Here is a 23,097-nt window from a genome sequence, read left to right as displayed (position 1 = left end):
TTTACAAATTTAGTGGAATATTCAGAGTAAGTATACGAGGTTGAAGAACTGCAGGGGATGTGATTAGCAAAAATTTGTAGTGTCATATTTTTCATGATTTGATCATAGTTTTGGACACAGTTTGGGGAGATATGAACAATGTTTTGTTTCTAGGCAAATCTGAGAAGTTGCTATTTTTTTTTTAAAGCAACGGATAGCAGCTTTATATTATAACTAAAATCTGGATTCAAGGCCAGAGCCTTTACAAAATTCATCCTGATCTGATGTTGCATTGTTTTTACCTTTCCAGCAGAATTATTTTCTATACCTATGGCCTCTTTTACTCACTATCTTGTAATGATATCCACCATAAATCTTATAATAGACTCCTAAACACTGTTTCTATTTGCAATACGTCAGCAGAGAGAAAAAATCCAATTAACTGGGGTCTGAAGGTCTTCAATCACCTATCGAGCAACATCGTCCTTTGCCTCCATTCATTGTTCTGCCGTACTTCAGATCCTCTTCCGAGCCAGAACCTCGCTGGCGTCCAAGTCATCCTGCTTGCCCTTTAACTCCCTGTGGAAGTCAGCTTCCATCTTATTCAGCCTGATTTCCAAAACAACCAGTTCTGATTCCATAATTCCCTGCATTCTCTCAATTTTCCTCTGTAGCAGTTCATACTTGTCCAACGATTCCAAATGTTCCTTCTGTTCCCTGTCAACCATATCAGCCCTTTGCCTCAGGAAGATCAACATGTTCTGCACCACCTCAAAAAGTCATTCCAGCAATTGATTCATTCTTTCCTGTGTCTGCTAGGGGTTTCATGTCACTGTGTGCCTTTGTAGCTCCCTGATGCAATAGTATACTTCGAATGGTACCTATGATACCCAGCTTTCCAGCATCTCTGGTGGACACTTGTGTGCTTATCCTTCTCATAGTTTTAAAAACCGGAACTGGGCATCTAACCTGTCGCTGATTTAACCGTGATTCGAACTGGAACCGGATCAAACTGAATCGAACAAGATTCAATAAACCTGAATTAATAAAAATACATAAAATATTTAATTTTTAATGAAAAAACTTATCTTTAAGATTACAAACCATGATTCCAAACCATTAGAGACAAAATATGGAAATTCTTCTCATCTATATACCATGTAAGGGTGCATATATCAAAATGGCACCGAGTGCAATAAATATCAATGATATCATCGACAAAATATATAACCAATGAGGCTCTAAATGGTCTCTAGAGTCCAAAAACAATGCCAAAACTCAAGCTACTAGGCCACTAGCCTACCACAAATTACAAAATTAAAAATCATTGATCAACATTATCACTCATCAAAATCATCACCACTACAAGACATGGGCTCATTGCTAGGAGCTACATAAACATCATCTGGGTCAGAGTCGAGGAGTCGTCACACTCCTTTCCAACCTCAATAGAAGTACTAGGCCTAGCAGATCTAGGAACACAAGTTGGCTGAGCTGAACGACTATTGCTCCCCTCACCAATACCATGTGCCATGCTTGGTCCCGCCCCTGGTAATTGACTTCCTCCCGCTACTGGGTCAATTACTATATTTGCATTGGGATCAACACACTCTAACACCATGTCAATATCAAAATCAACATCAAACTTACCTGGATGAGTCTCCTCCACCCATTCTGAAGTTGGATCAATATCATCCAACACAATGGGATCTATATCAGGTCTTTTGTTCAACAACTGGTTGCGCCTTAGTTGAAGGTTGTATTGCACAAACACAAGATCATTCAATCGTTTTTGTTCCAAACGATTTCTCTTCTTCGTGTGAATTTGTTAAAAAACAAACCAATTGTGCTCACAACCAGAAGCACTGCAAGTTTGGCTGAAAACTCTAACTGCAAACTTTTGCAGTGGAGGGCATTGGCTTGCAAATGACTCCTTCCATTGTGCTACAAAGACAAAGACTGGAGTTAGTTCGTTGTTCAACAATTTAGATGGTATGTTTGAACAATTTACAAAATACAAATTACAACTTCAATTTTAAACAATTGAACTTAACAAAAAAAACAAATAAACTGGAATTGCTTACCTGATTGATCCACATCTCTTGCAATCTTTGCCAAATGTCCCTGTGGCCCTAGAGAAAGTAGGGAGTTGTTGATGTTTTTCTAATTGTTGTGACTCATCAAGTACCATGCGCTCCAAGCACTCGCACAACACATCTCTGACCTCCCCAGTATGATCTTCTCCTAAGTTAGCTCTATAATGATACTTTGGGTTCAGGAAATACCCAGCTGCATGTATAAGACGACGGAGTTGATTGTTCCATATGTTATTAATGATCTCCTAAATAGGCCCATATTTACCTACTCTGCGCTTGAAGGCTACTCGTATCTACTACTTTGCTTGATCCATAGCCTCATAGATGTAGTCCATGGCCAATGTTTCCCTTCCACTAACTGTAACACCTTAACAAGGGGCTAACAAATTTTCACAACCTCTGTGGTTTTTTTTTCCAAAAAGTGTTGTCAAAGACTTTCTTTTTGGTGACTTTTCCATCTGCTTAGCAAGCCCCCACCGAGATGAATTCCTATCATCACAGGAAAACATTTTCTGCTAGTTTTGTTATTGGGAAGTGAGAGATTGCAATGTGAGGAAGTGAGTTGCAAATCTTGTGATGGCAGGCCTAACAAGCTCCTTGCCCCCAGTGTTTTTCCTCATTAGGCTCAATACCCATGAGTGGTTGTAGATGTATTTTGTGATACTCTTGGCATGCTCTACAATGTTCTTCACCCACTCCACTTTTCCTATGTCCTCAAGCATGAGGTCTATGCAATGTGCAACACATGGGGTCCAAAATATGGTCCTATATTTGGCCTCTAACATCTTTCCAGCAAGAACATAGTTTGAGGCATTATTAGTGATGACCTGCATAACATTGTGTTCCCCCATTATAGTAACAATCTCATCCAAAAGCTAAAATAACAAGTTGGCATCTTTCACCCTATCAGAGGCGTCGACCGATCTCAAAAACATGGTTCCTTGACAGCGAGAGACACAGAAATTTATGATAGTGCGGTTTTTTCCATCAGTCCATCCATCTAACATGATGGAACAACCTGTTTTGGTCCATGACTCTTTAAATTCATTCAAATAATCTCCAATGGATGCAATCTCTCTTTGCAAAAGAGTTCCCCTCAAGTCATGCATAATAGGGCCTTTGAAGCCCTTTCCTGCAACAATAGCAGCATCCCACATAACTTGGTAGTAAGGCGAGCGAGCAACATTAAAGGGGATATTTGCATCATACCACCATCTGACAATGTATTTAAAAGCAACATCTCTGCATTTCTTTTTCCAATGAGAATCCAAGGTGGGTTGACTTAGACTTGGTTGGGAGGCAATGGCACTAGCAGTAGCAGAGGCAAAGGTGGAGGAAGGTGTGAAATAGCTCTTAATGTTCATCCTTTTTCACCTTTGTCTTGGCCTTGAGGTTGAGAGTGAGACCCAAGAGGGGGGAGTAACATAACGAAAGGAGTCATGGAGATTGGTGGAGGAGTCTTCAAGGTCAAAATCATCATACCCACTTGCTTCTCTTTTAGCCATAACTTCTGCTAGTTCCTTCTTCCTTGCAATTTCATCTTGTATAGCCTTTTCCCTAGCCTTTTCCTCCTGATACTTCTCAAACTTTTCAAGGTATTCTATCCTAATAGGACCTATCACATTATCATCAACATTACAAGGGGTTACTTAGTCTCATACACCAACCAAGTGATGTTTCAACCTATAATTACCCCCTCCTCCCATTGGGTGGTTGTAATATTTGCACAACATTTTTCTATCGACAACATTGCAGTGAAACCATGCAGTGTCTTTGGCTTTTGGGGCCATAATAGATGGTGAAATTTCATATTTTGAAGGAATGAGATCTGCAAATAAAATAGGAAAATGCAAAACCTATGATCAACTACTATCCTTCTTCCTTGATGCTTTTTAACTTAAAAGGGGAAAAATATTAAAAACAGAGACAACAATGAAATCTGGAATTTTTTTAGGGAAAAATCATACCTAGAAGGTTGGAAATGAAAATTAGTTGATGAAGCCTCCTCCCAAAGATGCCAACTCCACTAGAAAGCTCCTCCAAGATGACAAAGAACCTCCAAACTTGCTGTTGTTGCTCCAAAACTCAAGGTTGTTGCGACACTCTCCAAGCTCTCAAACTCTCACAAACATTAGAAATCAAATGTTTATGTAATATTCCAAATTGGAAATATTAAGTGATAACAAACAATAATCGAACATGCAATCAAACAACTAACACACCCAAAGCAGAATTATCAGCTACGCCAAGAAATTGTACCAAATGCTGAGCCATTTTATTAATTTCATGGAAATAAAGTACAATAGATAGGGGTAGATAAACTTCGGTTTGCTACAACGAGAAAAACCAAACCTAGGTGAGAATGATGTTGCCCAAACACTGAGGTAAGCTCCCAACCTTGAACTGCACTGACCTAGAATTCACTGTTGCTACTACTGAATAGGAAACGAGATTTCTGACCTCTAGAGGGCTAAAAAAATAATGAAATTTCTGTTGTAACACTTCCTCTCTGAGACTAGCAAAACCCAGAAAGAATTTGCCACCAATCCAACTACTGGAAAAACCCACAAAAGGCATGAATTTCCCAATACGCCCTCCTGTACGAACATTTGATAAAGTGCTGCTGAACTCAATTTAAATTCCCTTCCAAACTCCTGCAATCCTCTTGCAAAATTCCTCCTCAACCTCCGTTGTTCCTTCGACACTTCCCCACCTCAATTCTTCCTTTCCCTTGACCCCCTGTGCATGCCCAAAAAAAGCTCCTGCGCTGGCCCAAAAAGCTCATAAATTGTTTTGGAGTTTCCCCATGGATTTGGCCTGCAATCCTCCACAAATCTCCAGCAATTGGCCAAAGGAAATTTCTCTAAAATTCTCGGAGTCTGCTATGCCTTGGAACTAATTTCCCCAAAGAGTGTGAGTTCCCTTCTGTGTCGATTCCTCTCCCTGAAATCACTAATTTCACCTGCAATTACTTCGGAATGACCTGCAATGGTGAAACCAATACTCTTCTAGAGTGGCACTCGAAATCCACTGAAGGTAGAGTTGACATTCCTGCTCGGAAATCTCGTGTGCTAAACAACACGAGTTGACCTGGTTGAGCAGCACAAGCGAACTATAATTTAGATATGAAATTGGCAAAAAGTCCCCAAAATGAGGTCCTCCACCTCTATTTATCTTTGCTGCCCCTTTCTTCCTCCTTGTGGGTCCCACTAGTTGAATTCCCTCCTTTCTCTCTTCCCACAAGTTCAAATTCTCCTAAGGGGTGCAAATTCCCTTTTGGAGTGGCCCCCACTTCCCACTTGCTCTTTAATTTATCTTCTTTTCTAAAATTTGGGAGCCTTCTTTTCCTCAAAATTCAAGTGGGGTTCTCCTAACCCACTTTCTCTAAGTCAACTATGCCAAAATACCAAATTTGTGCAAAAATGTATTTACTTGGCAAAACTTGCTAAGTGGGGACATTATAGTGTGAGACAAATGAGAGCTTGGGCTTGCTTTTATAATTGTAGGGGAGCAAATTTGGAGAGAAATTCGCCCATGGTTTGGGCAAAACCACCCTAAAAAACCATACGTGGGCCAGTTTGTGTCGGAATCGGCCGATTAAGACAGGTTAGCTGCCAAACCGGTCCTGATAGGCCTGTCAATTGCTTTTTTTGCTCTGGTTTGGTCCCAAGGCTATCTAACCTCTGATTTGGCCAATTTTCAGTTTGAGTCGACCAATTTTTAAAACTATGATCCTTCTGTTAAATTCGCTAGGGAGTGCCATTGTAGTATACCTATGGGGGATAATATGGGGTACAAAGGGAGGTACCCAAGGGAATAATGTAATGTAGTAATGTAAGGATGATAAATAAATGGGTCATAATTAATAAATAAAGTAGTTAAACCACATTATGCAAGGGACCACAAGTAGTTAGGGAATAAAGTGATAAGCCCATGGTATTGGAAGACCCGTGGTATTGTATGTATGAAATGCCTATATAGAGGCTAGAGACTCTCCATTGAGAGATGTAAAGTATTTTTGTATTGACAAGCATATGGATTGTGGAGTGATCTCCTTCCTTAAGGAGTAATTGTATGGTGTTACCCTACCTCAAGGGTTTTGACATTGTTTCCAGTTACTAGGTTTGCTAGTGCAATAAAACATGCATCCTCTTATGAACCTAGCTACTTGCTCTTACATCTTGAGCTAATACACATACCTTGTATGTTTGCCACTATCTTCCCTACACCAAAGTGCCTTGTAACCTTGGAGTTGTGAGCCTCTCTAATTAGTTGTAGTCACTCACCTTTAGGAACACAAAACTTATTCAACTTGTAGAGTAATCCATCTTGGAGATGGTATTCAACTGTATTGTCACCATCATTCACATGACTTCAACTTTGCCACTATTGAAATCCCTCCTTGAAGTCCTTATCTTCTCTGAATATGCCTCTCTCTATGCATCATGGGTGAATGGCTCCATGTGCATTAGAGTTCCTAAGGCTGTGATCTTTGATGTGGGTGGCCCTGGAAGCATGTTGGCCAACTTGTTTGTGTTGCCCTTCTTATAATTGATCACTAAATGAAATTGCCTTAAAAACGCCATCTACTTGTAATGCCTGATTTTGTTACCCTGGGCTTGTCGGTACTGTAGTGGCTAGTGATGGATCCCTGTCTCCTTTCCCATTGGACAATGTTTTCGCTTCTTCATAGCTTGCACTGGGGCATAGAACTCCTTGTCATAGGAAGGGCAGTTAAGAACTGCCCCATGAAATACTTCAGAATGGTAGCATATAGGCCTTCCTCCCTACATCAAAACTGCTTCCATAACATATCTACACACATCTGTCTCCACTTTGAAGGGTTGTTGCAAGTTCGGTAATGTCAAAACTGATGCTTAATTGATCTTCTTCTTTAACTCATCGAAGGCCCTTTGCTGACCTTTTCCCTATTGGAAACTATTGCCACTTGCTGTTATAGCATGGAGAGTTGTTGCTACTGCTGAAATTGAGGCTATGAATTTCCTCAGGTATTGTGCTGCGCCAACATAACTCCTAACCTTAGAAACATTAGTAGGCACCTGCCACTTCATGATGGCCTCCATCTTGGCAGGATTTATCTTTAGCTTCTATGTTTCTTCTTGATCTCTTGATTTCCCCTTTGGTTGGACCTCTGTATTAAAACCCCCATCTTCTTCGAATGAATCAAGCTTATTGGTTAGGGCTACCATGAGGAGTCTCACATTATGGTTTATATCTGCAACCTGTGCTTCCAACCACGTAAACCTCTCCTCTACGAGATCAAGAGGGTTATGCACAGATTCATTGGCCATGACTGGGGTTTTGTGACTTTCAGTTGCACCGATCTGGATCCCCTACAACTCCCCACAATATACCCAAAATAACTTGCTTTGACACCAATATGATTCATGAACTGCACTAGATATTCCATTGCACAGTTCGTCGCAATATATTTGATAAAATTATGCTGAAAATTTGAAATCTACACTATGAGGGTTTATTTCTTCTTAAACTTCTGGATCTTTAAATTACTGTCTATTGTGTATGCATGCAAAGTACAATTATGCAAAAAATAGAGAACAACAAAATAAAACTCATAAACCACAAATTAACACAAGATATAATCTGGGAAACCTTTTGGGAGAAAACCTAGCTAGATGGTGAGGGTGCTTTGCTCTCTTTATCTGAATGGAAAATGTATGCAAGTGCAAAGAAGTGAGGCATGTGGCCCGTGGGCTACTACAGTGCACAAATCCTCTCTGTTGCTCTCTCCCTATCCACTCTTGGCTACTTTGCTCATCTATGGAACAAAATGCTCTCGAATAGAATATATTCCTTTTTCTTCCTAGTGACTCGGTTATAACACAGTTTGATAGTCTTCTAGTGGTTAGGTTTGGCTCCCTCAATTCTTAACTAGGGTTACAATATTGACTATTCTAGAGTCTTCTTTATCATGATCATGTGGCTAGCCCCTTTTCCATAAATAATGGGGGTTGATGTGGCATCCTCTTGAATTATGGTGGTCAAAACAGGAAGGTCAACTTTTGAGTGGCAAAACTTTTGTATACGGAATCCAATTGAGGCGATTCTTGCGTTGTTGGAAAGGTCTCTATGTGTAGAATAACATAACAAGGTGTGACGTTTAAACAACAAAGTTTTACCCCTCAAAAAACATTGTTTGATGCCTCAAATTACTCCTAGAAGGTTTCGAACCCTAGTTTGCGAAACTAGGTTCCGTCGGTAAAAATGGTCATGTGAGCTGATTCCTTCACTTTTTTTGACTCTGAGAGCATCAAGATGGATGAAAAAAATATAACGATCTAATCCTGATTAATTCACATGGTCACATCACACCATTCACTTGATACATAAATTGGGTTCTAGTATAGATCCCAACAAATACAAAACGATCATGGAAGGTCACACATTTTCAAATTTTTATGTGTTTTTCCTCCATATGAAGCTTTCTAGAGAGCTTGAGGAGAGAGGCCTTAGAGCTAGATGATAAGCTACATTCATGATCCCCATTAAACCATTGATCACATTTTCACCCCAAGGGCTATCATTGAGGAGGCATGGCACTCCTCTTTGAAAAGCCATTGTTGCTATGTAGACTTTCAAAAAGCTTTTGATTATGTTCTTTTGGAACTCCTATTTCAAAGACATTGGCATATATGAGACCCCCTTTCCCCCACATTATTTGGGATCTATATTAATGAGTTAGAGAATTTTCTCCATGACCATATCCAAGATAATGACAAATGTCTTCTTCACCATGTTTTGATATCTATCTTACCTTTTATAGATGACATTGTCCTCTTACCCTCATCTCTAGAGGGATTGCAAAGGTAGTTGGACGCCCTTGCTCTCTTTTTTGATCTTTGACAACCAACTGTTAACCTAGGTAAAGCCAATGTTATGGTCTTCAGTGGGATGAAGAGACACTCTCAGACCTACATTTCTTCTTTAGAGGGGAGGAGATTAAGATCTTCAACACCTACATATATTTGGGAGTGTAATTCTTAGGACCTTGCTTTAGTTTGCAATAAATCTTCCAACCCCAGGTCAATAAGGGCAAGAAGTCCCTAGCCCTTCTAGATACTGAGAGATAGTGTTCCTATCACTATTTCCATTACATCTCTTCCAATCTGTGTCTCATGGACTCTCTTGTTTGACGTATTATGCTCTATGGATTATAGATTTGGAGCATTTATTTGCTGAAGTCTAACTAGGCTTCAATTGAATGGGTCTAGACCCTTGTTCTTTGTCACATCATTAGATGCAAATAAGTAGTCACTCAACGTATTGTCTTGCCAGAGTTTGGTGCATCCCTTTCGACTTAAGATAGCGTTCCATTTGGTTTCTTTTTTACATCAGGTTCAGAGCTTTGTTGATTCAACAAAAGGGCGTGACAAGTATTTGTACTTGGACTATCGTTCCTCGTACACCATTGCTGCTTATAGTGCATTGAGGTGGGCTTGATGTTGGTTTGCGGGGGTCTCGATTCTCATTTAGTCTGTAGCACTTGTTTGCTAGAGTCTGAATGGGCTTCAATTGAGTGGGTCTAGACCCTTAACCTTTGTCACATCATCAGATGCAAACAAGTAGTCCCTCAATGTATTATCTTGAGATAATGTTCCATTTGGTTTCTTTTTTGCATCAGGTTCAGAGCTTCATTGGTTCAACAAAAGGGCATGACACGTACCTTTACTTGGCCTATTATTCCTCATAAACCATTGCTTATTCTAGCGCATTGGGGAGGGGGAGTGGGGGGTTCTCGATTCTCATGTAGTTTGTAGCCATTTTGTAATATCCAGAATACAAATTTCACGGAATATTGCTTCAGAAATTTATGTCGCCAATTCAAATAAACAATTTCACAATTTTGAACCACAAATCAACAAAAAAATTGGAAATATAATCTGCCACTGAAGAATAAATGAGATAAACACGCAGAAGGACTCAACCTTATTTTATTGATATAACATAGTGCATAAAAGACTAGAAATGGCTGAGAGGATGGCCACCCAAAAATATCTGCTACGAACTATATTAGGCCTCCAAAATAGCTGAACCGCCGAATACAACCTATGAACTCTGAATGAATTCACCAAGGGGAGAGATGGGTTCTCACCCACTCTCACTGAATCACCCGAGGGTTTTCGTCTTGGGGCTACCAAAGCAAAGAACTAAATTCTCCAATCTACACCAAAGACAAACCCTCAAAACCAAGATGTCCCAAATCATCTCCTCCTCCTTTTAAAGGCCCAATAGTTAGATCTCCAATCTTCTAGATGTATCTTATTTTATTATTTTCTTATTATTCTAGAAGCCTCTCCTTGAATTTGTCTTGAGTGACTTTTGAATTTATTCAAGTCACTTTTGGCCTTTTCCCTTTAATTAAACTTTTCCTTTCTTATTAAGTGACTAATGAAAGCCACTTTTAATCTAGGAAAATGGTAAATGACACCATATTTTCTCTGGCAACTGTAAGTCACTTCTTAGCATCTCATTCTGTAGATCTTCTTGTTCCTGTTGCAATGAGCTATTACCCTAAGGTGTTTTGTCACATATTCCTCTCGGAATGCCACCTTATGTGTAATTATTTAAGTTATGCTCAATAATAACCCCATTTTACGAGAACTATCAGAAAGCAACGAAACCATAAACAAGCTGTGCGAAATTGCTCCCGATGATGAATATGCCAAGTGAATTTTCCAGATCCCATAAAAACTCCTCGAAACTCCTCCGGGACCCCTGATGGTGTAATCCTACTCCTGCGGCCTGGCCATCACATACCCTGGAAACCCATATTGGCTGTACTATAGAGGAAACTGAAAATGGGGACATTACATATTTAGATGACTTGACTCTCTCCTTTCATATACTCCTTGAATGCTCTTGGTCACCTTCTTCCTCTTAGACAAGAGTTGAATTAGATCATCAAAGATGACATATACAAATGTTTTATCCAGATCACTTAGGTTAACCCTCTAGGTGGGATATCCCAAAGATGGTCTTCTATGTTGAACACTTTTTTACGCTGAAAGATTGGCTCATTGTTGACTTTGTTCGATACACGTCCTTTTCCATTGGATGCATTCTCTTTGCATTTCCTTTGGCCAATTCAAAGTAGGCTTTCATAGGTTTCGGCTAGAGGCTGGTCACCATATTGATAGATTGGACATGATATGCCAACTTTGCCACCTTTAAGACGTTGAGACTAAGGAACACTTTATCTTCCATTGCCTCATTTACTATGAGATTCGAGGGAGGTTCCATTGCTTATTTGGAGAGCGCCAGACTCTCTAATTTCTTCAAATTTCCAGGTTAGATATATATGGCCCTTTGCATGTACGATACCGTTAGTCTTCGTTACCATTCCATCCAGCCATGTCACAAGCCAACCTCCACTCATTGTATCACTTCCTTCTTTACGATGCTCCCTTTTGCTCAAGGCGCCAAGAGATAGATGGATAGTGGCCTGAAAATGGGGACATTACACATTTAGATGACTTGACTCTCTCCTTCCATATACTCCTTGAATGCTCTTGGTCACCTTCTTCCTCTTAGACAAGAGTTGAATTAGATCATCAAAGATGACAAATACAAACATTTTATCTAGATCACTTAGGTTAACCCTCTAGGTGGGATATCCCAAAGATGGTCTTCTATGTTGAACACTTTTTTAAGCTGATAGATTGACTTATTGCTGACTTTGTTCGATATATGCCCTTTTCCACTGGATGCATGCTCTTTGCATTTCCTGTGGCCAATTCAAAGTAGGCTCTCATAGGCTTCGGGTAGAGGCTGATCACCATATTGATATATTGGACGTGATATGCCAACTTTGCCACCTTTAAGACGTTGAGACTAAGGAACACTTTATCTTCCATTGCCTGATTTACTATGAGATTCAAGGGAGGTTCCATTGCTTATTTGGAGAGTCCCAGACTCTCTCAAATTTCTTCAAATTTCCAGGTCAGATATATATGGCCCTTTACATGTACGATACTGTTAGCTTTCTTTACCATTCCATCTAGCCACCTCACAAGCCAACCTCCACTTAGTGTATCACTTCCTTCTTTACAATGCTCCCTTTTGCTTGAGGCGCCACGAGAGATGGATATGGCCTGAGCCTCCTGTTGCCCACCAAAAGTGGGTGACCCCTAGGAGAAGCCTTTCTCCTATTCATCTCTTCTAGTCGACAACTAGCAGCCCCTGAGAGCGACTTTGTAGTTGATATGACGTGCCATTCATATCTCTGCCACTTGCATCGATCATATGTTTCCTCGCTCATTTGTCAAGAGCACATGTTGGAAGGTGGGCTTCCAATCAAAAGGTACTTTTTTCATTTTGGAATTGGGTGCTTATGCTTGTTTGTATTTGGGCATTTTGGCATCGATTATGGGGTAACTTGGAAGAAAGAAGTGTCTTGGCCATAGTCTTGTTCCATCTCCTTAAATGGGGGGTTAATTTTCAATCTTAGTCCAGTGGGCCCTCCCCAAATGGCCCATGGATTTAGGAAGGGGCACTACTTGGGATGCCATGATTGAGATAGCGTAGTCCCATCTATCCCTATTCCATACTTACCACTTTCCATTTTACATTATGAACCCCTATTCCACCTCCCTTCTTCAGGTCAACTGACCATTAGTTCATTGATATTTGGCATACACACATCCTCATACCTTGGCTCGAGCCTAGAAATGCACCCTAGGAGGTTGATGCAGCTAAAAGAAAAGGAAAGAGCAGATGATGACCACAAGAAAAATAAAAAAAAACCAAATGCAAAAGATGGCCAAGACTTACAAATTAGCACGTGGGCAAAAGCCAAGCATGAGTTCTACCTATATCATATGGTCATCATCCAGTTCTTGGCCAATGTTGCCCTATTTCATAAAAGACAAGGAACCCTTGCATGCCCCAACCCTTGATGGGTGATGAATTTGCCCATCTTAAAGGGGGTGATAATTGCTATACATCATTCGAAGCAAGCTCTCATTCCTCGAGCTACGAGCAATAATGTAAGGAAAAATCAAGAAAAAGTAAAAGGCAATATAGAGGGGTGGAAAAACAAAGGCCAAGGTAACTCATGCATCCACGAATGCACCTTCCTCTGTTGATTTTTAATGTGCCTTGGACAAGTGGTTTCCCATGGGTTAGTCTCTACCTAGGGAAATGTGTCCAAAATAATTCTTTACCTAAGTGTGACTTTATAAGTGGTAAAGTCAGTGTTAAATTATAAAGTGAAAAGTGACTTTAGACATAAAGTACAATGTGGGTATTTTATTTAATGGGTGAGTTAAAAAATAGAAAGTGAGAATTAAATGCACATTTATTCTCATCCCTTGTTCTAAATGAATCTGAGCCATTAGATCTTAGGGTTGCCCAAACGTCATTTAGGGAAACAAAAGGGGGAAAAGAAAAGAGACACTGCATTCATTCTTCATGAACAGATTGGAGAAAGGAGGTCGAGAGCTGGCAAAAGTTATGAAGGATAAATTTGTTGCAGCAAGTTGAAGGAGTGATTTCTGGGCAAAGTTGGGCATGGAAATCAAGGTTTAGAAGACATTAGAAGGTATAGTACGACTACGAACAACATTGAATGTTGTGAGCTGCATGCCATTCTAGAGAAGTTTTTGACTTTTTTTTTTGAAAAAAAATCCATACAGTCGTATCCGTACAGTGCATAGTTTCATCTTCAAGTGGGCATTGAAATCGAGCCAAAGTGGGCATGGTTTTCAAGGAGTTTTGGGCTGAAAAGATAAGTTGTATTTTGCTGTTTTGTTTTGTCTGCAAATGTATTTTTCGTGAGCTTGAAAGATAAATAAATTTGAAGAGCTCTTTAACAGGTTTTCCTCGACGAAGATTGAAGGGGTTTTGCTTGGGTCTAAGTTGACCAAAAATCTATTTTTATTTTTATGTGTGTTGCTACTCTGGTTATGTCCATATTTATTTTCAACATGTGTTGATAGTCCCATATGTTTTAATCTGAAAATTTCATTTCCAGAATTCTATATGTTGAATGTATGTTTATGGGAAAGGGCATTTAACTGAATGGGAGTGATAAGGTGAAATCAAAACCGGGTTGGGATTGTTGGAAATTTTTTTTATTCATCAAATTTCAACATGGTATCAGAGGTACAAGCTGAAAATTGTAGTTTGAACGAGAGACAGTGGTTTGAGACAACAAACAGTGGTTTGGACCGCAAACTGAATTTTTGGACAACAAACCCAGTTTGCACAACAAACTGATATTTTGGGACAACAAGGTGAAATTTCACATAGACTGAACTTTTGGGACAACAAGGTGTGTTGGAAAGTTCATTTCTCCATTTTCTTGGTTTTGTAAATTTTGGACAACAGTCATGGTCATGTTCTTAAAGATAGAGGACAGACTGGATGGGATATCCAACTATGCCATTTGGAAGGACAAAATTTAGACAGTGTTTGAGGAGGTAGCAGTTTGAGACATAGTGCGGCAAGTGGTTGTACCTCCTACTACTGCAAATGAACTTGCTGAATTCACAAAAAACAATGCAAAGGCAAAAATGGTTTTGATGGACAGTCTAAAGGATCATGTGGTTCCTCAGGTGAGAGGAAACACATATGCACATCAAATGTGGACAACTCTAACCACTCTCTATTAGAGTACCAATGAGAGCAGGAAGATGGTACTCAAAGAACAGTTGAAGAACATTAGGATGACAAATGCTAAAAGTGTAGTTCATTATCTTGGCAGGGTCAAATAGGTACGTGATGATTTGAATGGTATTGGTTAGACAATTGCACCCACAGAGTTAGTCAAGATAGCTCTAGCGGGACTTCGTAAGTTTTGGGAGGTCTTTGGATATGCTATTACCTCTAAGGAGAATCTTCCAAATTGGGACAGATTCGGGGATGATTGTGTGCAACACGAGATATGGAAGACTGGCAGTGGTGGGGTGAAGATAGTAGATGAGGAGGATGTAGCCTTGATAGCTAGGGGGAAGAACAAAGGGAAGGCCAAGAAAGGGGCCTCATCAGATGGGGCTAAGGGAAAGGAGAAGAAGAAGAAAAAGAAAGATACGGATATGTCCAAAGTCAAATGTTGGGCATGTCAGAAGATGGGACACTATGCTGCTACGTGTCCTGAGAGGAAGAACAAGGGGAAGAAGGGTACTGCAGCTTCAACAGAGGTGGAACAGTTTGCTTCACAGTTTGACCAGGACTTTGCATTTATTACTTCTACATCTAGTAGGAGTACATCATCCGATGTGTGGTACATAGACAGTGGGGCTTCCTGCCATATGATAGGTGCGCGGGAGTTCTTTTCAGAGCTTGCAGAGAGGGCACTTGATATTGAGATTGTATTAGGAGATGACTGCACTATGAGAGTTGTTGGTGTGGGGACTGTGACCTTTGAGAGGGAGTCTGTGCCTCCTTTGAAGGTCATGGATGTTTTGTATGTTACAGGGATGAAGAAGAACTTGATTTTAGTGTCTACTATGGAGGAGAAGGGGTTTGACGTCACTTTCTCAGGAGGGCAGGGATTCATGCATCCCAGGGGAGCTTCCATCACTTCGGCCAAAGTGATTGGAGTCCGCTCTGGGAAACTATACATGTTCAGTTTTCAGTCGGTAGGAGCATTGGTGAGCAGCACATCTGGTAGCACTCACACTAGTACCACCAGCAGTAGAGACTTGTGTGAGTTATGGCATCAGAGGATGGCGCATATGCATCATGGAGCTTTGAGAGTACTGAGGGAGATCACTACAAGAGTTCTTGATTTTAGTGTCGAGCATTATGAGGTCTGCAGAGGGTGTGCTTTGGACAAGTACACCAAGTTACTATTCCTAGCGAGCGACAACAGATCTACAAGTATACTAGGCTTGATTCATACTGATGTTAGTGGCTGTATGTCGCATGTGTCTTTGGGTGGCTATGCGTATTATGTTATATTCATTGATGACTACTCTTGAAGGACTTGGATATATTTCCTGAAGACCAAGGGTGAGGTCTTCAGTCGCTTTAAAGAGTTCAAATCTTTTGTGGAAAAGTAGACAGGTAGGAAGATTCAGATCTTGAGGTCAGACAATGGTGGTGAGTACACCGATGGTGGGTTTTTTGACTATTGTGCATAGGAGGGCATTAGGTGAGGGTTCACGGTTCCTTACAACCCCCAACAGAATGGGGTGTCTGAAAGGAAGAACAGAGCTATTGTTGGGGTTTGCTAGAGCGATGATTCATGATCAAGGGTTGCCTTTGCTTTTGTGCGCTGAGGCCTACAATACTGCTGTTTATCTTCAAAACAGGAGTCCTCACAAAGTATTGGGGGATGTGACTCTGGAGGAGGCTTTCGCTGGAGAGAAGCCTCATGTGGCACATCTCGTATCTTTGGATGTCTCACATATTCTTATATCCCCGAGGAGCAGAGGACGAAGTTGGAACCCATGGCAGAGAAGGGTATCTTTATGGGTTACAGCGAGACTTCGAAGGCCTATCAGATCTTCATTCCTTCTAAATGGAGAGTGGTGATTAGGAGGGATGTGAAGTTCAAGGAGGAGAGGACCTATCGGAGATCACGGGAATATGATGAGAGAGAGTCACAGACTTATCCTCTGTAGGGAGGTCGGGTACAGGGAGCATGACCTTAGGGTTCTAGATCGACTAGTACAAGAGGTACTTCAATGTCAGTGACATTTGGGGCACCAGTGGTGAGTTCACCGAGCACTTCTTTACGGAGTCCACTGGTACAGAGTTCACATGGCACTTCAGCTGACACAGGCACAAGTGCCAGTATAGGTTCTTCGAGGACAGGTGCTGATACATGCACACTAGGGTCAGTTGGCAGACCTTCAACTTCACCAGATTGGGGGGCAGAGGATGAAGTTCCCTATGGGGAAGCTTCTTCAAGGAAGAGGAGGCCCAAGTGGCTTCAAGGCACCTTGAAGGAAGCAGAGTCTGTTGGTCCTCTAAAGAGGGTGAACAGGGAGAGTGTACCACCTGAGTGATTTTGCAGTTATGTAGCCAAGGCTACCAGCATTGTTGACTCTGAGCCTACTAGCTATGAGGAGGTTGCTAGCCAAGAGGTATGGAGAGAGGCTATGGTGGAGGAGTATGCCTCTATCATTAAGAGCAATGTCTGGGAAGTGGTGCTTAGGCTTGAGGGCAAGTCATTTGTGACTTCCAGGTGGCTCTACAAGATCAAGCATGCTGCGGATGGCAACATTGAGAAGTTCAAGGCGAGGTTTGTGGCTAGAGGGTTTTCACAGATAGAGGGAGTTGACTATGATGAGACCTTCGCTCCCGTAGCTCGGTACACTTCTATTTGATTCCTTATTTCTATTGCTGCAGAAATGGGTTGGCAGATCCATTAGATGGATGTGAAGACCACATTTCTGAACGAAATTATAGAGGAGGAGGTGTATGTTGAGGAGCCATAGGGCTTTGAGGTACTTGGGTGGGAGATCCATGTATGTCGGTTGAGGTGAGCACTTTATGGACTTAAGCAAGCTCTGAGAGCTTGGCATTCGAGGATTGATGCTTACTTGCAACAGAGTGATGCAAATCCTAACCTATACTACATTGTTGTAGGGGATGATCCACTCATTTTTGTGTTGTATGTTGATGACTTGTTCATTACTGGGGCAGAGAGACTGATTAGTGGTTGCAAGGAGGATCTTGTTATGGAGTTCGAGATGAAGGACATTGGGTTGATGCATTACTTTTTGGGGCTTGAGGTGTGGCAGGAGGAGGGGCATATCTTTTTGGGGCAGGGGTAATATGCTGTGGATGCGTTGAGCAGATTTCACATGGCAGACTGTAGACCCATGTCTACACCTATGATCACCAAATGGAAGATGCTTCATGCTTCAGATTCTAGTTTGGTGGATCCCACATTGTATAGGTAGCTTATTGGGTCCTTGATGTATCTGATTAACACTAGGCCAGATATATGCTTTGCAGTGAACACACTTTGGTTGAGCCCAAGAAGGTGCACTGGGTAGCTGTAAAGAACATTCTTTGCTACGTGTAGGCGACTGTTAATTATGCTCTGGACTATAGGCGGAGAGATGGAGTGAGGTTGGTAGGTTACACAGATTCAGATTGGGCAGGCTGTGCTTCTGACAGGAAGAGCACTTCATGGTTAAGTCGAAAGCAAAAGTCATGGTTAAGTCGAAAGCAAAAGTCAGTTGCTTTGAGCTCTTATGAGGCTGAGTATATGGCTGCTAGTCAGGGTAGTTGTGAGGCCATTTGGCTTCGCAAGTTGTTGTATGGCCTATTTGATCAAGAGTTGAGACCGACGGTTATTCATTGTGATAATTAGAGTTGCATTAAACTCACATAGAATCCAGTGTTTCATGACAGGTCAAAACACATTTCATCAGGGACTATGTTCAAAGGGGGGCAGTGAAGTTGGAGTATATATCAACAGATGAGCAAGTGGAAATGTTCTCACGAAGTCCTTGCCAAGAGGCAAGCATGTCCATTTTAGGGACAAAATGGGTGTGGTGAGAAACACTTTCCTTGGTAAGAGGGAGTGTTGATTTTTAATGTACCTTGGACAAGTGGTTTTCGATGGGTTAGTATCTACCTAGGGAAAAGTGTCCAAAATAATTCTTTTCCTAAGTGTGACTTTATAAAGTGAAAGTGACTTTATAGTGGTAAAGTCAATGCTAAATTATAAAGTGAAAAGTGACTTTAGACATAAAGTACAATGTGGGTACTTTTTTTGATGGGTGAGTTAAAAAATAGAAAGTGAAAATTAAATGCACATTTATTCTCATCCCTTGATCTAAATGAATCTGAGCCATTAGATCTGAGGGTTGCCCAAAATTCATTTAGGGAAACAAAAGGGGGAAAAGAAAAGAGAGACTGCACTCATTCTTCATGAGCAGATTGGAGAAAGGAGGCTGCGAGCTGGAGAAAAGTTCTGAAGGAGAAATTGTTGCAGCAAGCTGAAGGAGTGATTTCTGGGCAAAGCTGGGCATAGAAATCAAGGTTTAGAAGACAACATAAGGTATAGTATGAACAACATTAACGTTGTGAGCTGCACGTCGTTCGAGAGAAGTTTTTGATTTTTTTTTGGAAAAATCTGTACAGTCTGTACAATCGTATCCGTATAGTACATAAATCAAGTGGGCACGAAAATCAAGGCAAAGTGGACACGGTTTTCAAGGAGTTTTGGGCTAAAGAGACAAGTTGTATTTTGCTGTTTTGTTTTGTCTACAAATGTATTTTCCCTGAACTTGAAAGATAAATAAATTTGAAGAGCTCTCTAACAGGTTTTTCTCGAAGAAGATTGAAGGGGTTTTGCCCGGGTCTAAGTTGACCATAAATTTGTGTGTATTTTTATATGTTGCTGGTATGGTTATGTGCATATTTATTTTCAGCTTGTGTTGATAGTCCCATGTGTTTTAATCTGAAAATTTCATTTCTAGAATTCTATATGTTGAATGTATGTTTATGGGAAAGGGCATTTAACTGAATGGGAGTGATAAGGTGAAAACCGGGTTGGGATTGTTGGAAACTTTTTTTAGTCATCAAATTTCAACATCCTCACATCTCTACACCTAGGATGAGGTACTGCATAATAGCTAGTCCATTTGACCATGACAACTGGCCATGGAGTTCTTAACCCTTTGTTCCATCATTATTGACATGGTACCTACTAATTGATTGAAGGGTGGATCGAGAACATGTCACTTCCCTTTGGGGGTTGGGAACACCTAATAGGGTCGTCTATTAGCCACTCCTACCTAGGGAGGTAACACCATTACGTGACTAAGGCCCCAATTTTGGAAGAGAAGCCACATATGAAGTGTTATTATGCCCATTTCTTTCAAGCTTGGTTCACTTAGATGCAATAATGATTAATGTACTTGATGATGAAAGTTGCAACACTGGATATTGTGTGTAATTGGCAGGTGGTTCCATCTATAGGTCTGGGCAACTTAACTAGGGTCTAGGTCCTTTAGAGGAACATATTGACACCCATAGGTGATGTGTTGAGAGCCATGGGACTCCAGATAGTTGTAGAGCATCATTCATAGCCATGGGCACCTTTAGCACCCACAATGTTCTTGCATTTGCTTTATTATTCATGGGATGATGCACCTTGACCATCATGCCCGTAGTCGGTTTAGCAATATACTTGGTGTGGCAATTGATCCAGGGCCCATATGAGGTTTGTCTCATGCATTGAGACATGGGAGGGCTAGCACCATCTTCAGTGCCCTCAATGTTGGAGCAGAGACAAAGTTTACACAACTTGGAGACCCATGAGACCCATTTTTGTGCACCAAACCCATGTTTGGGGTCCACAAGATGATTTGCGCTTGAGATATAGGGGCCAAACCCTAGATATTGATTTTGGAGGCCATCTACACATGCCATGGCACCAAAAGGCCTCAATGTTAGCCCTTAAGAAGCCCACACAAGCATGACATCAGCATTTCAGCTAGCCTTTGTGGAGATAAAATCAAATTTGTAAAAGTTACTAGGTCGGCTTGTGATCTAGGCCATTACTTGCACATTATTTTATGATTAGAGGGGCTTGTAGGCTAAAATAGGATATGATAGAGCACATATATATTAGAGATCTCTCATCATGATTACACTTGGAATTTTGGTCTCATATTGGAACTCACACTTCTCTCTTGTGGACTAATTGAAATCTTTGGATGCATTTTGATTTTTGGAGTTAATCTTGGATATTCTTTGGAGCTACTCTTTGGCATAATGGAAGGAATTCTTGCATGTTGTCTTGTAAGTGCCCTAATTTGTTGAAGATTTATTTTTCTATGTCTAATGTATGGAATTATTGATTCTAGGTCATGCAAAATTGTGCCCTAATTTGTTGAAAATTAATTAATGTTGCTATCTAGATGAATATTGCATGCATTACTCATGTATAACATGTATTGAATGGTCCTAGTGGTGAACTCATTGAAGCTCTCCCATAAAAATTCATTTTTCCATTGAGTGGGTAAATGCTTGAAATTTGCTTGCTAGGGCATCAAATTTCGACCTCCTTAGGAACAAGTTTGACTATCCTAAATCATCCTTGACTCCATTCTCCCAAGGGACAAGGCACTGGTCAAGTTGTTTAGTGATCATCTCTCACTTTTATCCATCTTTTCTCTCTCTTAAATTCGGTCTTTTCAATGCTAGAGAAGAAATCTAGGGCTTGGTGTGAAATTCTAGGGAGGGAAGATTTTGGTGGTTGGAGAGCCTAAACATTAAGTTGGTAGGGTTTTCCAGAAAACCTATCAATTTGGTGGGTATCCACTCCAATTTCACCCACAAATTCTCTTGCCCTAGGTGTTTGCCCCAAGGGGGAAACCCTGTTTTTTCTTCCCTCAACTTAAGGACTTTCTTGAAGGCTTCATGAGTCTTGGCTTAGCTAATATACATTGTAAGAAGCCTTTTCTCGTTGCCTTGACCTATGTTGCTCCAACACTCATCAAATCAATCAGACCCTAGGTCTTGAGCCCTTGTTGCCTTTACCTGAGTTGCTCCAATGCTCATCAAATTAATAAAACCCTAGGTTTTGAGCCCTTGTTTCTAGGATTCTTCATAAATAGCAAATTGCTTCCTTGTGAAACCTTGGACCAAAAGTGTGTCTTTATTGAAGACCTCCTAGTGAGATCATTTCATACATTAATCCTAGAATACCAACTATAAGTGATCTCTTTTCTATAGGGACCCCTCCCATCGGTGAAAGTATGTAGAGGGCAGGGGGTTTTGGGTGCGGTGACAGTGGGCCACTACCCCATTGTTGCTTGTAGGTCTAGTTTATACCTTGTAGGCTTTCCCTCTCCAAGGCCTGCTAGATTTTGTGGCAACACCTCCCACACTTCATGGAGGTGTCAACAACTTAGCCAGACCTTGCACCACCAGTCAATAGAGATTGTCTCGACTCCAACGATGTGCCTCCTCCTCCACACAAGAAGGCAACATGTCACCCAACTCTTCTTCATAAACTTCTTCTATGCAACTCTCTATCTTGAGCTTCCTTCATTTGACCTCAGATGTTAGGAGAGACAGGCCAGACCCATCAGACAGTGACATAGCTTGCGCATTACCTACATTTTTTTCCATGTTTGGGAGCCACCGATATTGTACATCCCTCTCAGAGTGACCTCTAGCGATGGAGTTTGCAGATTGTTTCCACATGATTTAGATTAGATTTCCTTTTTTGTTTTCTACACTCTATTTTTATAGGAGCCACTTATATCAAATCATCATTTTGACCTACTTTAGTAGTCACTTGTGGGACATTAATAATATTATCTTGTCTTTTTATCTTATCTAGTTATATTGGTTCGTTCCTTGTTCATTTGTGGATCTTATCTTATGTCTATCATGTCATTTTTTAAATAAAAGTAACCTACGCACTAATCTGTTTCGAGAAAGGTAGTACCCTTGGCATTCGATTTAGTCCATCTAATCTAGCTCTTGGTTCCCAAGGGTTCTGCTGCAAGAAAGAGGGCTTTATGATTCCAATTAGGCAGGTGTCTTATTCAAGGCAAGAAACTGCTAAGCTTGAAAGTAGGCCATTTCCTTTTTTATCTTGTCACGTCTTAATCCATGCCAAACTTGATTAGATGTATGAAAAATAACTTGTATGGTGCAACCATTGGAGATGTTGAATTTTTAATGTCCATTCTTTGAAATTATATATTATATAGTTTTCTAAGAACTTTTGCTTGAAATTGTAAATGATTTGCTAAGGATTTCATGATGAATGTGTCTAAAGTTGGACCAAATGGACAATTGCTGCTTGTTGACATTGTTTTTATCTTTTATGACTATTAGGGGCAAACTAAGGTTGTTTGCAGTGGGGAGCAAGAAGCACAATTTTCAAAAGGCTTCTGAGGGTAGAATGCTTTTTATATAATACATGTTTTAATATATTTTGATGAATATATATTAAAAAAATGCATAATGTTGAATTAGCTGTAGAAAATGTGAAAACATAGATTTAACTACATATTTAATGATGATAATCGAAGTATCAACCATTTAGTACACA

The 23,097-nt window shown here is 40.6% G+C and overlaps 1 protein-coding gene across 1 annotated transcript in view; it reads left to right on the top strand.

Moving 5' to 3' along the window:
- The window catches only part of LOC149170215 (chromatin modification-related protein EAF1 B-like), a 112,226-nt gene that overhangs the window by 74,489 nt on the left and 14,640 nt on the right, over positions 1 to 23,097 (top strand).

The sequence above is a fragment of the Pinus tabuliformis genome, chromosome 4_2 (assembly GCF_031772625.1).
Source record: "Pinus tabuliformis cultivar Carrire ecotype Pingquan chromosome 4_2, CPIR1, whole genome shotgun sequence".
Classification (NCBI taxonomy): domain Eukaryota; kingdom Viridiplantae; phylum Streptophyta; class Pinopsida; order Pinales; family Pinaceae; genus Pinus; species Pinus tabuliformis.
This window is presented reverse-complemented; position numbering and strand designations above follow the sequence as displayed.